General features: G+C 49.3%; 1 protein-coding gene across 3 annotated transcripts in view; it reads right to left on the bottom strand.

The window, feature by feature from the left end:
- plxnb3 (plexin B3) overlaps positions 1-14,282 on the bottom strand; it is a 40,113-nt gene extending 25,831 nt beyond the window's left edge. The window contains exon 1 of one of the 3 annotated variants that reach the window (XM_066710132.1): positions 13,967-14,282. The gene's annotated coding sequence lies outside the window, so the exon portion shown is untranslated. The other 2 variants (XM_066710133.1, XM_066710135.1) reach the window with 2 other exon arrangements.
- Positions 14,283-14,964: the final 682 nt, after the last annotated feature.

Below are 14,964 nucleotides of genomic sequence, written 5' to 3'. Positions count from 1 at the left end.
AAGTGATTTTGTTCTGCCAATAAAACCCTTTATGGATTTGAATTCAAGAGAGAGAGAGAGCGCTTGACAGTTCTTAAGATACTTTAAAGTGCATACTGTAATATAGCTCAACAGCAGGGAGAGAGGGGGTTATCCAGCACACACTGACTGACAGAGAGAGAGAGGTGGAGAACACAGATATTCCAACTTCACAAACATCACCATAACCCTCTGAGCAAATGTGTGTGCAAGAGAGAGAGAGAGAGAGAGAGGGGAGAGGGATTAACAGACACCCAGGCTGACTGTGAAACTGCAGTGAACTTTGTTTCTTGAGAACAGAAGGAGGGAAAAATGAAACAAGAAAAGAACAGAGCAAGAGAGAACAGGAAGACAACAGAAAAACCTCTTTAATAAACCGTTGGTGAAGGACGAGAGCTTCAATTAACTGCAGAGCCCTGTGGAGAGGCTAATAACAGAGCAATGGAGAGAGGGAGAGGGAGAGAGAAAAAGGGGGAAGAGTGGGAGGTGGGTGAAGAGCAGGGAAGGAGAGAGAGGAAAAGATGGAGAAAAAGTTAGCTCTCTCTCTCTCTCCATCTCTCAACCCTTCCTTCTACTTGTGTCACTCTCCCTCTTTCCTCCTTGCCTCTCCCGTTCCCTCCCTCTCTCTCTCTCTCTCTCTGTGTGTGACATGCACATACTTGCGCTGTTGCTTAGCTTTCACACAGCTGTGGAGATTCCTCTCACACGGCATCCACTCACTCCCACATACTGCTGCTGAACACACACACATTTCTGTAGCTTTCTGTGTGCGTCTCCCTCTCTGTGGATCTTCATGTCTTTGTGTTTCTGTGCGTTTCTCTCTCTCTCTCTCTCTCACTGTGTGCATGATACACTGTCCCCACTGGGTGTCAGTGTGTGTGTATGTGTGTGTGTGTGCGTGTGTGTGTAGCCGGTGCAGTGTAACTGTTAATAACTGGCAGTGTGGTTGTATGACTGAGTGAGTGCGTGTCAGTGTGTGAGTGAGTGCGTGCTTGTAGCAGGCGGCAGTATTACTGTTAATGACAGGCAGTGCGAGTCACTCTCAGCTGTAATTACACTGTCTGTGAAGAGAGACACAACTGCAGTGTGGTCCCACAGGGGAGAACACTCTCACACACAGGAACACACACACTCACACTGACACGGTGACATCTTGCCTGCCTCCGGGCACACAAACTCTTTCATGGCCCTGCCTCACTAATCACCTGCCTATCCCCCTCTCTCTTTCGTCTTCTCTCTGTCTGTGTCTCTGCTGCATGGGGAGAATCAGTGCATCTCATTACCATACACAGTGCCAAATACAGAGAGAGAGAGGGGGGAGCAGAGGGAGGGAGAGGGGAGAGAGAAAACAGAATACATGCATACATGTACAGAGAGAGGGGGAGGGAGGGAGGGAATAAATGAATATGAATATGGTGCGAGAAAGAGAGGGGGGATGATAAAGGTGGGGGGAGACTGCGAAACAGAACGAAGAGAGAGGTGATGTAAAGGAGAAGTGAAAGAAAGGAGGAGCAGAGAAAGAGAGGGAGAGAGACAGAGACCCCTGACTCAATAAAGCATACTTTCCACTTCCACACTGTTGTATTATTGCATAAACTGTGACACCAAGGTCAGCTCATAAGCAGTTAAAAGCAGAAGCTGCCACAGGGGGCAGGGCAGTGGGCAGGGCAGTGGGCAGTGCCACAGGGGGCAGTGGGCATGTCCTAGTGGGGCGTGGACAGCGGACAGTGCAGTCCTGACAGTGCGCCTGTGACCCCATTGAGACGAACACAGCGGTATACAAACCACATGGAAAGCCTGTTTATGGGCAAATGGAGACAACATACTTGACACACTGCCTTAACTGATTCACTGGTTGCTTCGTAAGTGAACATATTCAAGAAGCAGAGGGAGGAAGAGGAGAAGAAGGAAGAAGAAGAATGATAATGCAGGAGTTTAGATTATGTGTTTAGACTAAAACTCACATACTATTACATACACACACACACGCACAATCACTCACAGCCTAAGCGAGGATTAGACACAGACGCACACTAAACACACCACCAACAAACAGACTGTTACACACACATACAGACTAGAGACACACAGATGCACACACAGAGTGATAGCACAGATGCACATTAGAGACAGAGACACACACACAGACACACACACACACAAAGTGCTGAGGATGCACTGTAATTATTAGCATTATTATACATTGTTTTACAGCTGCTAGTACATGCTGTGATTTTCTCCCCGCTCTTTCATACAGGCGTGTCGTGTGTAACAAGCGTGGAGCAGGGTGAGGGGGGAGCTGGGGTTCGAGCCCCCTGGTGTGTTTACGAGACTCGAGCATGAGATGAAATGAAATCCTCTTTGAAGAAGCAAAATTGAAAAAAAATTGCGGAAAAAAATAAAAAGTCTGATGAGAAACCTATGATCAGAGAGAGAGAGGGAGCGAGGGAGGGAGGGGGATTACAGATAGAGAGAGAGAGAGGGAGGCGAGAAGAGCACCACACTACAACATGCTCTGCCCCAGGGCACGCAATTACTGTGGCTCAGGAGAGAGAGAGAGGAGGGGAGAGAGGGAGAGAGAGAGGGATGAAAAGAGATGGGGAGAGAGGGGCAAGGCAGAGAAGGGGGGAATTAGGGGTGGAAGTGAGGTGAGGCAGGCAGACAGACTGCATGTTTTCAATTAGGTGTTTGTGTGAGAGAATGAGTGAAAGTTTGAATGCGAGGGTGTGAGACAGTTTGGGCTCCGTTTGTGCGGCACAGTACACTACAGCACTGCAGTACAGCACACTACAGTGGAGTACATGATAACAAGCACTGCAGTACGCTACACTACAGTGTAACTTAATTTAAAACCATAAACACTCTGCTCCGATTGCAGTGGAAGTGCTCTTGGACCCAGTGTGGGAGACAATACATCCCGGGACACAGCCCCCCCCAGGTGGACTCCCAGTCCCCTTTGTATTATACATAAATATAAAGTATTATTGTGCAGGTTTCACTGGAGCTTCCTCTAACCAGACCCAACCTGAACTCTGCTGTGCAATCTGATACAGCACTGTCAACAGCACAGGCAGGCGCCTCAGTGATGTCATCAGCCAGCGCCAGCCTCGTGCGGTTTTGCTGGTGTGTGGCGATATGAACTTGTTTCTCTCCGGGCCACCTTTGTACAGGTACATGTAGAGAGGAACTCGCCCCACAGACACGCCTCTTCACGGCACACTGACAGCCCAGACACAGGGAGCAGCTTCTGCCCGTGCTCAGAGTCGCATGGGGCCCCACTGCACACTGAACACGGGGCCATGCCGGGCTGCTGCACTGAACACAGGGCTGTGCCCGGCTGTCCTGTGGCACAGTTAACCCCTTCACCCCCCCCCAGCAAGGCTGCTCACACAAGTTTTTTGTCACGCACTCAATCACTCATACACACAGTCACACACACATACAGTCACTCAAACACACACAGCAACAGTAGAATCGGCAGAGTGAAATACGTTACAGATGGAAGGAATGGGGGGATGGGCACGGAGGGGGACGTGTGTTTTACTCAGGACAGTGACTCTATTACAGGGAGACGGCGGGACACGAAGACGAGCCCACTGATGAAACTGACCTTCGGCTAGGAGATCCATACAGATCCTATCAGCTACACCACCAACACAAACACTGCAACATTCGCCAACACAATGCAATACGCTAAAACACGCCACAACAACAACAACAATACAACACTACACTCCACATCAATACACCACACATCGCCACAGCTGCTGGGTACAAGTAAGCAAAACTTGTTATTTTATTTTGATTAGATTTGCATAGTCAAACAGGGGGTTACAAATAGCAGTATGGAATACATGTGTGTGGATAAGATTCGTCTCCTCTGTACAAGCTTACAGCCTGAACACACCCTGAATAAAACTGCACAGTCCAGTCCAGCAGGGTCTCGGCCCTGGTCCTGCAGAGACAGGATTGCATCTCAGCTCTCAATGCCTTAATTGAACCAATAATTGGCTTAATTACTCAGGATTAAGGTGATCATAAGGCACTAATTATAGACAGCTATAAAAGCTGAGTGATGGCAGCTCTGAGCTCAGCCGCTCAATCTAAGTGATCAGCTATGAAAACACAGTTTTAACATCCTAAATCAGCCCGAGAAAATAATGCAGTGAGCAGAGAGAGAGGGCAGACAGTGCTGTCCCCTCCCCCTCTTAATTAATTACTCAATTAACTTAGGCAATGTTATCCTCTTGCCAAACCTGTTGCTGCTTTACACTAGAGGTCAGTCAGTGACTCTGCAGCAGTCCAGTCTGTGACTCTTGGGGAATAAAACGAGTCTTCACTCTGAGGCTGAATCGCAACAGGCTGATAGTTTCCTCTGAAAAGTCACAGAAGTTTATCTGCACATAGGCAGAATCAGTCAGCTTATACAGGCAGTGTCTTACATGAACACAGTTCTGATACATTCCTCATATGCTTATATATGGTGATCATATAGAAGTTTCCTTATATAAAACTTACAGCAACAGCAAAGCAACAAAAGTAGAAGTACTAAAAGGTCAAAGATAGTTTACTGGCAGTTTGCAATTTTAGCAGCTGCTAAAATAGAGAAACTCTCTCACCAATTCACAAATAGCCCCCACACCTGTCCACATGCACAGAGTGCAACAAAATTTTTGTTTCAACATTCACAGACTGGGCTGGTGTGCTGCAGATTGCAGCACTCCAGCCCAGCCCAGCCAGTGACTCTGCAGCACTCCAGCCCAGTCCAGTCCAGCCAGTGACTCTGCAGCCCCTAGTCTTAATACTACATGTCTGTTTAGAAAATAAAAGTCTGCGCTGCTTAAGAACCAGTTAGTATTAATAATATTATGATATGTAGCAGCAGCTGGACTATTATCTCAAAATACACAACCTAACAAACCACAACAGGAGAGACGACGGTGTCCTGCGAGGCGGTGCAGGACAGCAGCACAGGGACACGGTGACCTGGCCTCCTAATGACTCGTTTACCCCAGTGCCTGTGTGCTGCGGCACAGTGCCGCGGCCAGGACGGGGGTTGGGGGGTAACGCACAGAAATATGGAAATTAACCTGCAACCCCCCAACCTCTCTCTCGATCACACACACACACAGTCGAAAGACAGCACATGGTGCATACACTGTGGAGAATACAATCAAATACAATAAAACCAACAGACCTATTAATAAGTCAGTTTAATAAAGCACACACATGCCCAGACACACAGAAGGCAAATGGTGGTGGTGTTCTTTTTTTAATTATTATTAAGAAGACCATAAATAATGTTGAATGTCATGGTTAACATTATTTATCCTTTTATGAACTTCTTCTGTAATAATCTTCATCATATTTACTACTCCAACATATTCTTCATTGTTATTGTGGTTTTAGTGTTCTTTCACTTCCTATTAAAAAACTACAAATAAAAATTATATTACTATTGTGGCTGCTGTTAATAATAGCTTCATCGCAGTTATCGCAAGTCATTCATCTCCGGTGTGACTTAAGCATGCATTGTCTTTGTGATGATGCGGTGCATGTATACGCTGGTGAAGTTCTATGATAATGACTGGCTGGACAGAAGGTAATGATGATGATGATGATGATGATGATGATGATGATTATTGCATGCAAAGCGTGCCGGGCTCGTGCCATGGGCATTTTCTGAACTGTGCCTCGTGCTTTGCGTCAATAAAAACTTAACAGCGACAATCAAAGCGACAATCACAGCGACACTCACAGGCATAGGTGTCAGAGCGGCAAGTTACAACGAGAACAACGGCGCACGACCCGCCCGCAGCCGGGCACACGCCGCGACAAACTCGGCGTCCCCCCGCAGGGCACGCACCTGAGCGCCGCTTCAGTGGCCCGGGCGCGCTGGCATGGTCCGCCGCCGCCGAGGTGCCCGAGTGCCGCCGCGTCTGTCGCTGTTCTCCGGGGAAAGGGGCAGTAGCAGTGCAGCGCAGCCCGTCAGCAGCTCTCCATTCTCCGCTCACATTGTTCGCCGCGGCGGAGCGTCGGGCCGGGGGAGGGCGCTGGCCCGCCGCCAACAGGACCCCACCCCCGCCGCTCGTCGCCACGCCCCCAGCACCCCTTATAAGGCCACCTACTGCCTCTGGTCTCGCAGGGCCTACTTAATATTCAATGAGCTGCGAGCACAGCGGAGCGCGTCCTGTGATCAATTATTCATGAGCCGTCGCCCCGCCCCCGCGCCGCAGCTGGGGAGCACAGATGGGATGGGCGCAGAGACACCGGGCGAGTCCATTACAGCCATCAGTATACATCATTTGTTAATTACTGTCTGTGATTTTACTTGTTTTAAATAGTCAACGGCCTACACCCACCCCCACTAATAGCGCGACAGGTAGCATCTGTCCAATGAAAGGACAGGATCATGAATAAAACACTAAACCCACACTTGGAATTACGATCTGTACAAAAATATGAAGTCTTTTTGAAGCCACCGACCTCAAAAGCGTCCCCCGACAACCCCAACCAACCGGCTTTCTAAAGTATTTAAAGTGGCTAAGCTTTAAATACAATTTAAATAAAAGAATTGCGTTTTTGTGTGGTTTTGTGCTCTGGTGTAATAGGTTGGTTACCCAGCTGTGTGTGAAGTGACACAGTCGCAATTAGCATACATTTATTTATCTCTGGTATTAAATTAACCGCTGACAATCCTACAGGTCGAAAATGTCACAGATGTTAAACACTTAAAGTACGCTTAAAATATTTATTTCCTTCAAATACAAGTTTTAATTGCATTATAAATGTGCTTTTACATCAGGCTTAGTACTGGAATCCCCTTCTCAGTGGTTCATCCAAACGGCCAGGGTCAGATTCAGTTTCACGGGATTATTGGAAGATATTTGTCCTCCACTACTAAAATGTAGGTTAAAAACGAATTAATACATAAACCCAAATAAATAAATAATACCAGATGAGAGAATATCACAACTAATCTCTGACAATTCCGGTTATTTATAACAGGGGATATTAATTTTGGCTGAAAATGATAATAAAAGGGAACCGACTGACTGAAAAGCACGCTTCCGATTTCTGTTAGAAATGGCGGGAAGTCAACAAGCCCGCCTTGTCTCTCGGCACCGTTGGGTGTGATTTGGATATTAACTGAAATGTCACTGGATATGGTGGTGTGACCTGCTGTTACACAAACGAGGGAACTGCAGCTTAATTCCCAGTAATACGTTATTAATCTGATTTAGCAGATCTTTAGAGAGAGCGAGTTGCAGGAGGGGCGAGGGGCGAAAGACTGATACCGTCAAGTTACAGACAAATCATAGTCCATGTTAGAGTTACTATCCGAGATATTGCCTTAAGAATAATAATGTTGTTGTTGTTGTTGTATGAAGACAAGACACAGCTTCTCGAGCCGCACAGAATGAAATGCCGTCTGGAGGAATGAACGCTGCGCGGCTGTGATGTTTGGGGTACGTGTTCATGACCCGAAGGTCCAGGTTCCTGATTTAAACACACTATTGAAACAGGAAAGAACAATAGACACTCAGACAGCCAGGCGCACAGACCGGCACAGGAGAGGGCAGGGAGACAGAAACTCAAACGCACACGCACACACATCACTAACAAACCTCCAGTCCTAAAGTAAGAACACAGCAGAAAAAGAAAGGCAGAAAAGATGGAGGGAGGAGCGCAGCAGAGGGTGTCTGCCCAGGCCGGTGGGCTCTCTGACAGGCTCATCAAATATTCATCCCTCACACAGCCGACTGAGGGGGGAGAGGGAGGGAGTCGCTGAGGACTGCCCTGAGCACAGACACCAAGAGAGAGCGGGGGAGCAAGGGGAACAGTGTGAGAGAGAGACCGACAGAGCCAGGCAGAGTAGGGAGAGAGGGAGTGAGAGAGAGGGGCAGACAGAAAAACAGAAGGGTGTCTTCAAATCTTGATACAGAAATAGAAAGAGATAACAGGGAGAAAGGGAAGGAGAAGGAGAAGGGAGGTATAAACTGAGGACAGACAGCTGTTTATTTTGCAGGAGCAGACTTGGGCATTGCAACACTGACAATGTGTTACTGAGCTCAGCAACACTGTAGCACTCAGAGCACACACCCTCTCCCCCTCTCCCTCTCCCTCAGTATTATAAAGGTCAGCACTGTAGCAATCAGAGAACACGGTCCGCCTGTCTCCCTCACTACTTCTCTCAATTCAATTTGTTTTAGTGGCACAACCAAAATACGTTTGTATTACACAATTAAAACTGACAGAAAACCAACACACAGAAACCCAGCCCAGTCGCACGGAGACGCACGTCCTGCGTCCCTCACACACGCAGGTGGCTGGAAACGCTGCCAGTTCAGAGCTCTCCCTCCCCTCCCCCAGCAGGGCGGGGGGGGCTGGTGCTGTCAGGGAGTCCTGAGAGGAAGGGGTTAATGGTGTTGACCCCGGTACAGTCGCCCTTCTGAGGACGATGTGTGCTGGGCCCTCTGCAGCGCAGCGCAGCTCTGTCTCAGTCTCTCTGAGTGGGCAGTGCGGCACAATCCCGGCAGCCATGATGTGTTGTAGTCAGGTAGGCTGCCATGGGGGGCTGCGTTTTACCGTCTACCACTGCATTTGTGTTTGTGGCACAATAGCTCCTGCAGCTCTGTTCTTGTTATAACTCAGTTGGCTCTGATTCAGTCCCGGGGCTGTAGTGTTAGGAGGGGTACATGAACTATCTTTTAAATGGATATTGGCCCAGTTCTGCCTTGTGTGTCGTTTCACTCTGACACAGTCAGGGTCAGCACTGCCTTGCAACTGTAACTCTCTGAGCAGTGACAGTACACCGTCCCCCCTCTCTTTCTCCGAGTGCCTGTACGGTAACACTGTCTCTCTTCTCCCTCTGTTACTGAGATCACTGTGTCCCTGTGCTGTAACTCTCTGAACACACCCCTGCACTGTAACTATTTCTGCCCCTCTGCTCCTGAGCTCACTGTTCCTGTACTGTAACTGTGACTCTCTCTCTCTGTCCTCATCTTCTCACCTTATCATATTTTCCTACCTCTATCTCCCACTCTCTGTCCTTATCTCCCCAGCATTTTTCTTTTTCTTTCCCTCTTTTCCCCTGGTTGGTGTCTTTCCTCCTCTCTCTCTCTCTCTCTCTCTCTCTCGCTCTCTCTTTTCTTTCTCCAAACAGATTACCCTGTTGTTTGTGAACTTCTTTAGCAGATAACATCACACCTGCATCAGGTAACACCCCAGACAGGCATGCAGACAGGATGCACACAATGACACGAGGGGTCGGGGGGGCAGATGCGTCATACATGTTCCGGACAAGTTCTCAGTTAGCCACACCCCCCCAATCCCAGGAACAACTGGCAGTGACCCCTGCAGGACTCTGGATCCAGTTCAACAGCAAACAGTTTTCTGGTGGCCAATGTATGACGTGCTAAACCTTAAGACAGACAAGAACCACAACAGAGCCAGGCTCCTCTGGGGCCCCAGTGCACACAGACGGGTCCCTCTTCTCAAATAACTAACATGAGCTCCAGCAAAAGCCCGTCCCCAACCCAATGCAAGGCCATCAACCCAGTCCGTCAGCGCTGTCAATCCCAGCGCCCCCGTCTCTCACTCTCTCTCTCCCAGCCTCTCCTCCTGCCTCTCAGGAAGCCCGGTGCTTCCTGTTTTATCGAGGAGCGGAGCCAGTCACGGAGAAGAATGTGTGTGTGTGTGTGTGTGTGAGAGAGAGAGTTCAGGGACAGATCGACGAAAACAATTGTTATGAAGGCTGGCCCAAACTGGGAACTGATACAGAACAGACAGACATGCTCACATCCCCCCTCCCCCCTCGCTTGCACGGACTCAGTTCCTAGGAAACAAACAAAACCACCTGGACTGGTTTTTCAGAGCACAGGAGGCACGCAGCCAGGCGCTCAACGCACACGCACAGGGAGTCTATGACACGGGCTACACGCTGCACACAACAACCGCATGTGCGAGAGATGTTTGTAAATACAAGCCCGAGTCCAAAGTGATTCACTCCTGTATGTGCTGTCCCCACGGCTCTGCTCCTGAGCACCAGACCGGCCTGTCACTGCGCTGTCACTCAGTCACGCCAATATAGCTGCTTTAAATTGAATGGAGAGAGAGCGAGAGAAGGAGAGAGAGATGGAGATGGAGGAACGAATGTCAGTCAGAACCCGGGGGGGTTCCTCAATTGTGTTTATATCAACCCCCGTCTTTCTCCTCTCCTCCCTACTCTTCCTCTCCCCACTGTCTATTTATCTCACTCCTTCTCCCTGTCATTTCTTCCCTGAACACCCACTCCTGATCTTCTCTACCTCACTCACCCTCTCCTTCCTTCCTTCCTTCCCTCCCTCATCTCTCTCTCCAGTGTCAAGTGCACAGTGGAAACAGTGAGTGGTCCTGCTGTTCGGAGTTACAAACAAACAACCACTGTCTGAGAGAGAGAGGGGAGGGGGGGCACACACACTGTTTATCACTGTGTGTGTGTGTGTCAGTCTGTGTCTGCCTGTCAGTGCATCTCTGGCTTTGTGCTCTTGCTCCTCACTGCCGACACGCATAGCACACTGTCCCAGAGCCTCCCTCCGTTCTCCCTCTCTCCCTTCCCTCCCTTTTCCATTACCCTTCATGTTGCACACATCTGATCACAGCACAGCACCCTGGTCTACAACACAACACAATACAGCACAGTGCAGCCCACAATCAAAACGCATCGCGTGCCTTTCAACATCAAAGCAAGCCTCTCTCCATCCCTCTCTCTGTCCCTCTCACTGCCTCGCTCTCTCACCCTCCCTCGCTCCACAGAGTGGGTCTGTGTGTCCTGTCGGAATCCAGTCCAGGGTTCTGTCAGTGTTCCAGAATGTCCCATTGTTCCACTCAATGGGTCCACTGTGATGAGCCCTGACCTCTGACCCCTCCCAGTGCTGCCCAGTTTCCTGTTTTAGGGGGATAGAATCCCCCCCCACCATTGTCACCCCCCCAAACAATGCAGCCCTCAGACAGATTTTTTTTTAAACCATTATGGTGCAACTGCAAAACATTAAAAGCTTTAAATTTATTTAAATTTATTTGGAATTTCTCCTTCCATTTTTTCCAATTAACCCCCTTCCTCCTCCTCCTCCACTCTCTCCTTCCAAGCCTCTCTGCCCAGTGTTTGCTCTGTCAGGAGAATGGAGTGAACAAGGGAAGAGGGGATGACAGTGTCTGTGTTGACACAGACAACACAGAGAAGAAAAGAGCAAACGCTGAGAGAGAGAAGAGTGTATGAGTGGGTGGGGCCAAAAAGCAAACTTAGGCCTACATATACATTTACATGTTCTGAGCTCTGTCTCTCACTCTCTATACAGATTTCACTTTCCAGTACATCATTCGTCGTTCTGTGCAGATGTTCACACAATAGGAATTACACACTCACTGATAGTGACGTACTCATTTACTGACACACTGACCGACTGACACACTGATACAGTGACTGTGAGTTTTCTGATACAATACTGCTGCTGATGTCATCAGAAAGTGATCGTGACTGTGGCAATAAAATCACTTATGAGGGGGGGTGAGCACTGAGGACCGCAGCTCCACATACACCAGACAACGCCACAGAGGTGGGGGAAATAGGGAAGAGAGAGAGAAAAAAGAGAAGGGGGTTAATGACAGATGGGAGGGGGATTTAAATAATGAAATTTACTTAAACAAGTTCCACAAAAGACACCGGAGTGAGAGAGAGGAACAGAAAGGACAGAGGAAGAGACCGACACCCTGGACCCCAGCTCAGCAAGGAGCTGGGGCCACAGACTGGCACCCTGCGGGGGAGGGGACGCAGACAGAGAGAGAGCAGCGCAGTACATCACTGCCACCCCACACAGACATGGGAGGGCTGGGCACTGCGGGGGGCTCTCTGGGGCCACTGCTGCCAATACAGCGGTTTTAATGTAAATGAATTGACAGGAAGAGTGAGTGTCCACAGCACAAGTCTCCTGCTCTCTCTCTCGTCCCCTCATTCCCTCTCCCTCTCTCTTGGTCTGTCCGAGGTGAGCTGAGGTCCAGCTGTGTTGTCCGTTAATCTGAGTGTTTGAGACTCAAATGCACCCCCACCCCCCGGCCCCTCCAAACACACTAATCCCCCTGTGTCAGCCTGTATGTCTGTTAATCCAGGAGAGTGTCTGAGTGGGTGTGTGTGTGTCCCTGTGTGTCTATAGTGCGTGTCTGAATCAATGTGTTTGTGCGTGCGTCTATAGTGCGTGTCTGTATCAATGTGTTTGTGCGTGTGTCTATAGTGCGTGTATCTGTAGTGCGTGTCTGTATCAATGTGTTTGTGCGTGTGTCTGTATCAGTGTGCGCTGTCCTGTACTACACTGCACTGCCATCTCCACTGTACTGTATTGTGTAAAATCACACTGTAATGTAATCCTCACTGTACTTTATTACACTCTATTGCATTGTACCAAGTAATTCAATATACTGCCCATACTGACCTGCTAGCTAGTCAGACCCACTGACACACACGCCGGATGACACAGAACTGCAGATTACAACAGATTGCATTGTGGATTACACACTGCACCCCTACACACACACACACACACACTGCACCCCTACACACACACACACACACACACACACTGCACCCCTACACACACACACACACACACACACACTGCACCTCTACACACACACACACACACACACACACACACACACACTGCACCTCTACACACACACACACACACACTGCACCTCTACACACACAGGGGACAAGACTAACATGGGCAACATGAGTCCCACAGCGCACCCACACAGGCGCAGGACTCCGCTGGCTCATACACGATTAAAGTTCACTGAATGAACAAAACCGTGAGGAAACCCTTTTAAAAAGACAACAAAACGTATTAATCTCACAGGAACAACAGTAATACTGGTTTTAAAGGAAAACATGAATGTAGCATAACGTGCAGAACATCCCTGCAGCATGCCCTACCCGCACAGCCCAACATGCCACAGGTAGCGCACAGCTGCTGCACACTTTTGACCCGACAATGCCCACACACAGCTCAACACACCGCTCAACACACACAGCTCAAAACACACAGCTCAACACACCGCTCAACACACACCCCTCAACACACACCCCTCAACACACACCCCTCAACACACCCCTCAACACACACCGCTCAACACACACAGCTCAACACACCCCTCAACACACACCGCTCAACACACACCCCTCAACACACACCGCTCAACACACCGCTCAACACACACCGCTCAACACACCCCTCAACACACACCGCTCAACACACCCCTCAACACACACAGCTCAACACACCCCGCTCAACACACACCGCTCAACACACACCGCTCAACACACACCGCTCAACACACACCCCTCAACACACACCCCTCAACACACACCGCTCAACACACCCCTCAACACACACAGCTCAACACACCCCGCTCAACACACACCGCTCAACACACACAGCTCAACACACACCCCTCAACACACACCGCTCAACACACACCCCTCAACACACACCGCTCAACACACCCCTCAACACACACAGCTCAACACACCCCGCTCAACACACACCGCTCAACACACACAGCTCAACACACACCCCTCAACACACACCGCTCAACACACACCCCTCAACACACACCGCTCAACACACACAGCTCAACACACCCCTCAACACACACACCCCAACACACACCACTCAACACACCCCTCAACACACAGCTCAACACACCCCAACACACACCGCTCAACACACACAGCTCAACACACCCCTCAACACACACAGCTCAACACACCCCTCAACACACACACCTCAACACACACCCCAACACACACAGCTCAACACACACCCCAACACACACAGCTCAACACACACAGCCACCCCGGCGCCTGCGCTCGCTGCACTTTGTACCGAAGTTTCGCCCGGCTGTGACTCACCGCGCCGCGCCGCTCAGGGGCTTCTGCCGTCCGGGGCGAAGCAGCGCCGGGGACGGGACAAACCCTTTTCAAAGACAGAAGGGTGTCGTCCGGGCCGGGGGCCGCTTGCTGTGTCCGTGTGGCCGGAGTGCGGTGGGGCGCAGGCGCGTCGCGGGCTCCCCTCCAGACTCCGCGCTTCGCTCAGTGCAGGTCACAAACTTCCCGAGCAGGTACACCAACTGGCCCACAATGCACTGCGATGCCAGCCGCCCGGTGCCTGCGCTTGACCGAGACCCTCCCTCTGTGCCTCCCGGCGCCGGACCGCCCGCCTCCGCCTCCGCCTCCGCGTCCCGTCCGCCGCCGCTGGAGCTGGAGAGGGACAGGGACACGGAGAGGCGGGGCGCAGCGCACCCTGGCGGGCACTGTGCTGCGCTACACCCCGGCACTGCAGATGCACCTGCTACCCCGGGTCTGTGTCGGAGAACCTGCAGCATCGCGGTCGCTTGTATTAGTCTGCAGACACTTTTCATTATTTACTTATTTATTACAATATTTATGTTTTTTGATTGTCTAATGCATTCACCGTTTAGTTTGTCAATGCAACAGATTTTTTGGATTTGAAAAATTAACTTTGGCACTTTTGCAAAATTCACTTTGTTTTAGGTATTCCTTGCATTATTTGAATGCACGTTGTCGCTTTTTGTTTTGTGATCTTGAATATGATTTGTTTTAATGTTTTAGAAATTATTTTATAATTTAATTTAAAATTTAAATGTAAAAGAAAATCAAAATAATAAAAATGATGAATGTCTTTTAATTGTAATGTAAAATACTTTAAACAATAAAAAAGTATTTTATCATTATTTACTACTACTAATCATAATAAATAATCCTAAAGCTTATTATTATAGATATTGTAATTTTGGCTTTGTGTGTTGTAATACGATTGGAGTTTTATTTGCAACGTATCGTAGTAAAAACGTGTTATGTGGGGAAAACACATTAAATGTACTGTGGTT

The sequence above is a fragment of the Amia ocellicauda genome, chromosome 7 (genome assembly GCF_036373705.1).
Source record: "Amia ocellicauda isolate fAmiCal2 chromosome 7, fAmiCal2.hap1, whole genome shotgun sequence".
NCBI lineage: Eukaryota > Metazoa > Chordata > Actinopteri > Amiiformes > Amiidae > Amia > Amia ocellicauda.
The sequence above is the reverse complement of the archived record's forward strand: the minus strand, read 5'-3'. Positions and strand labels throughout refer to the sequence as shown.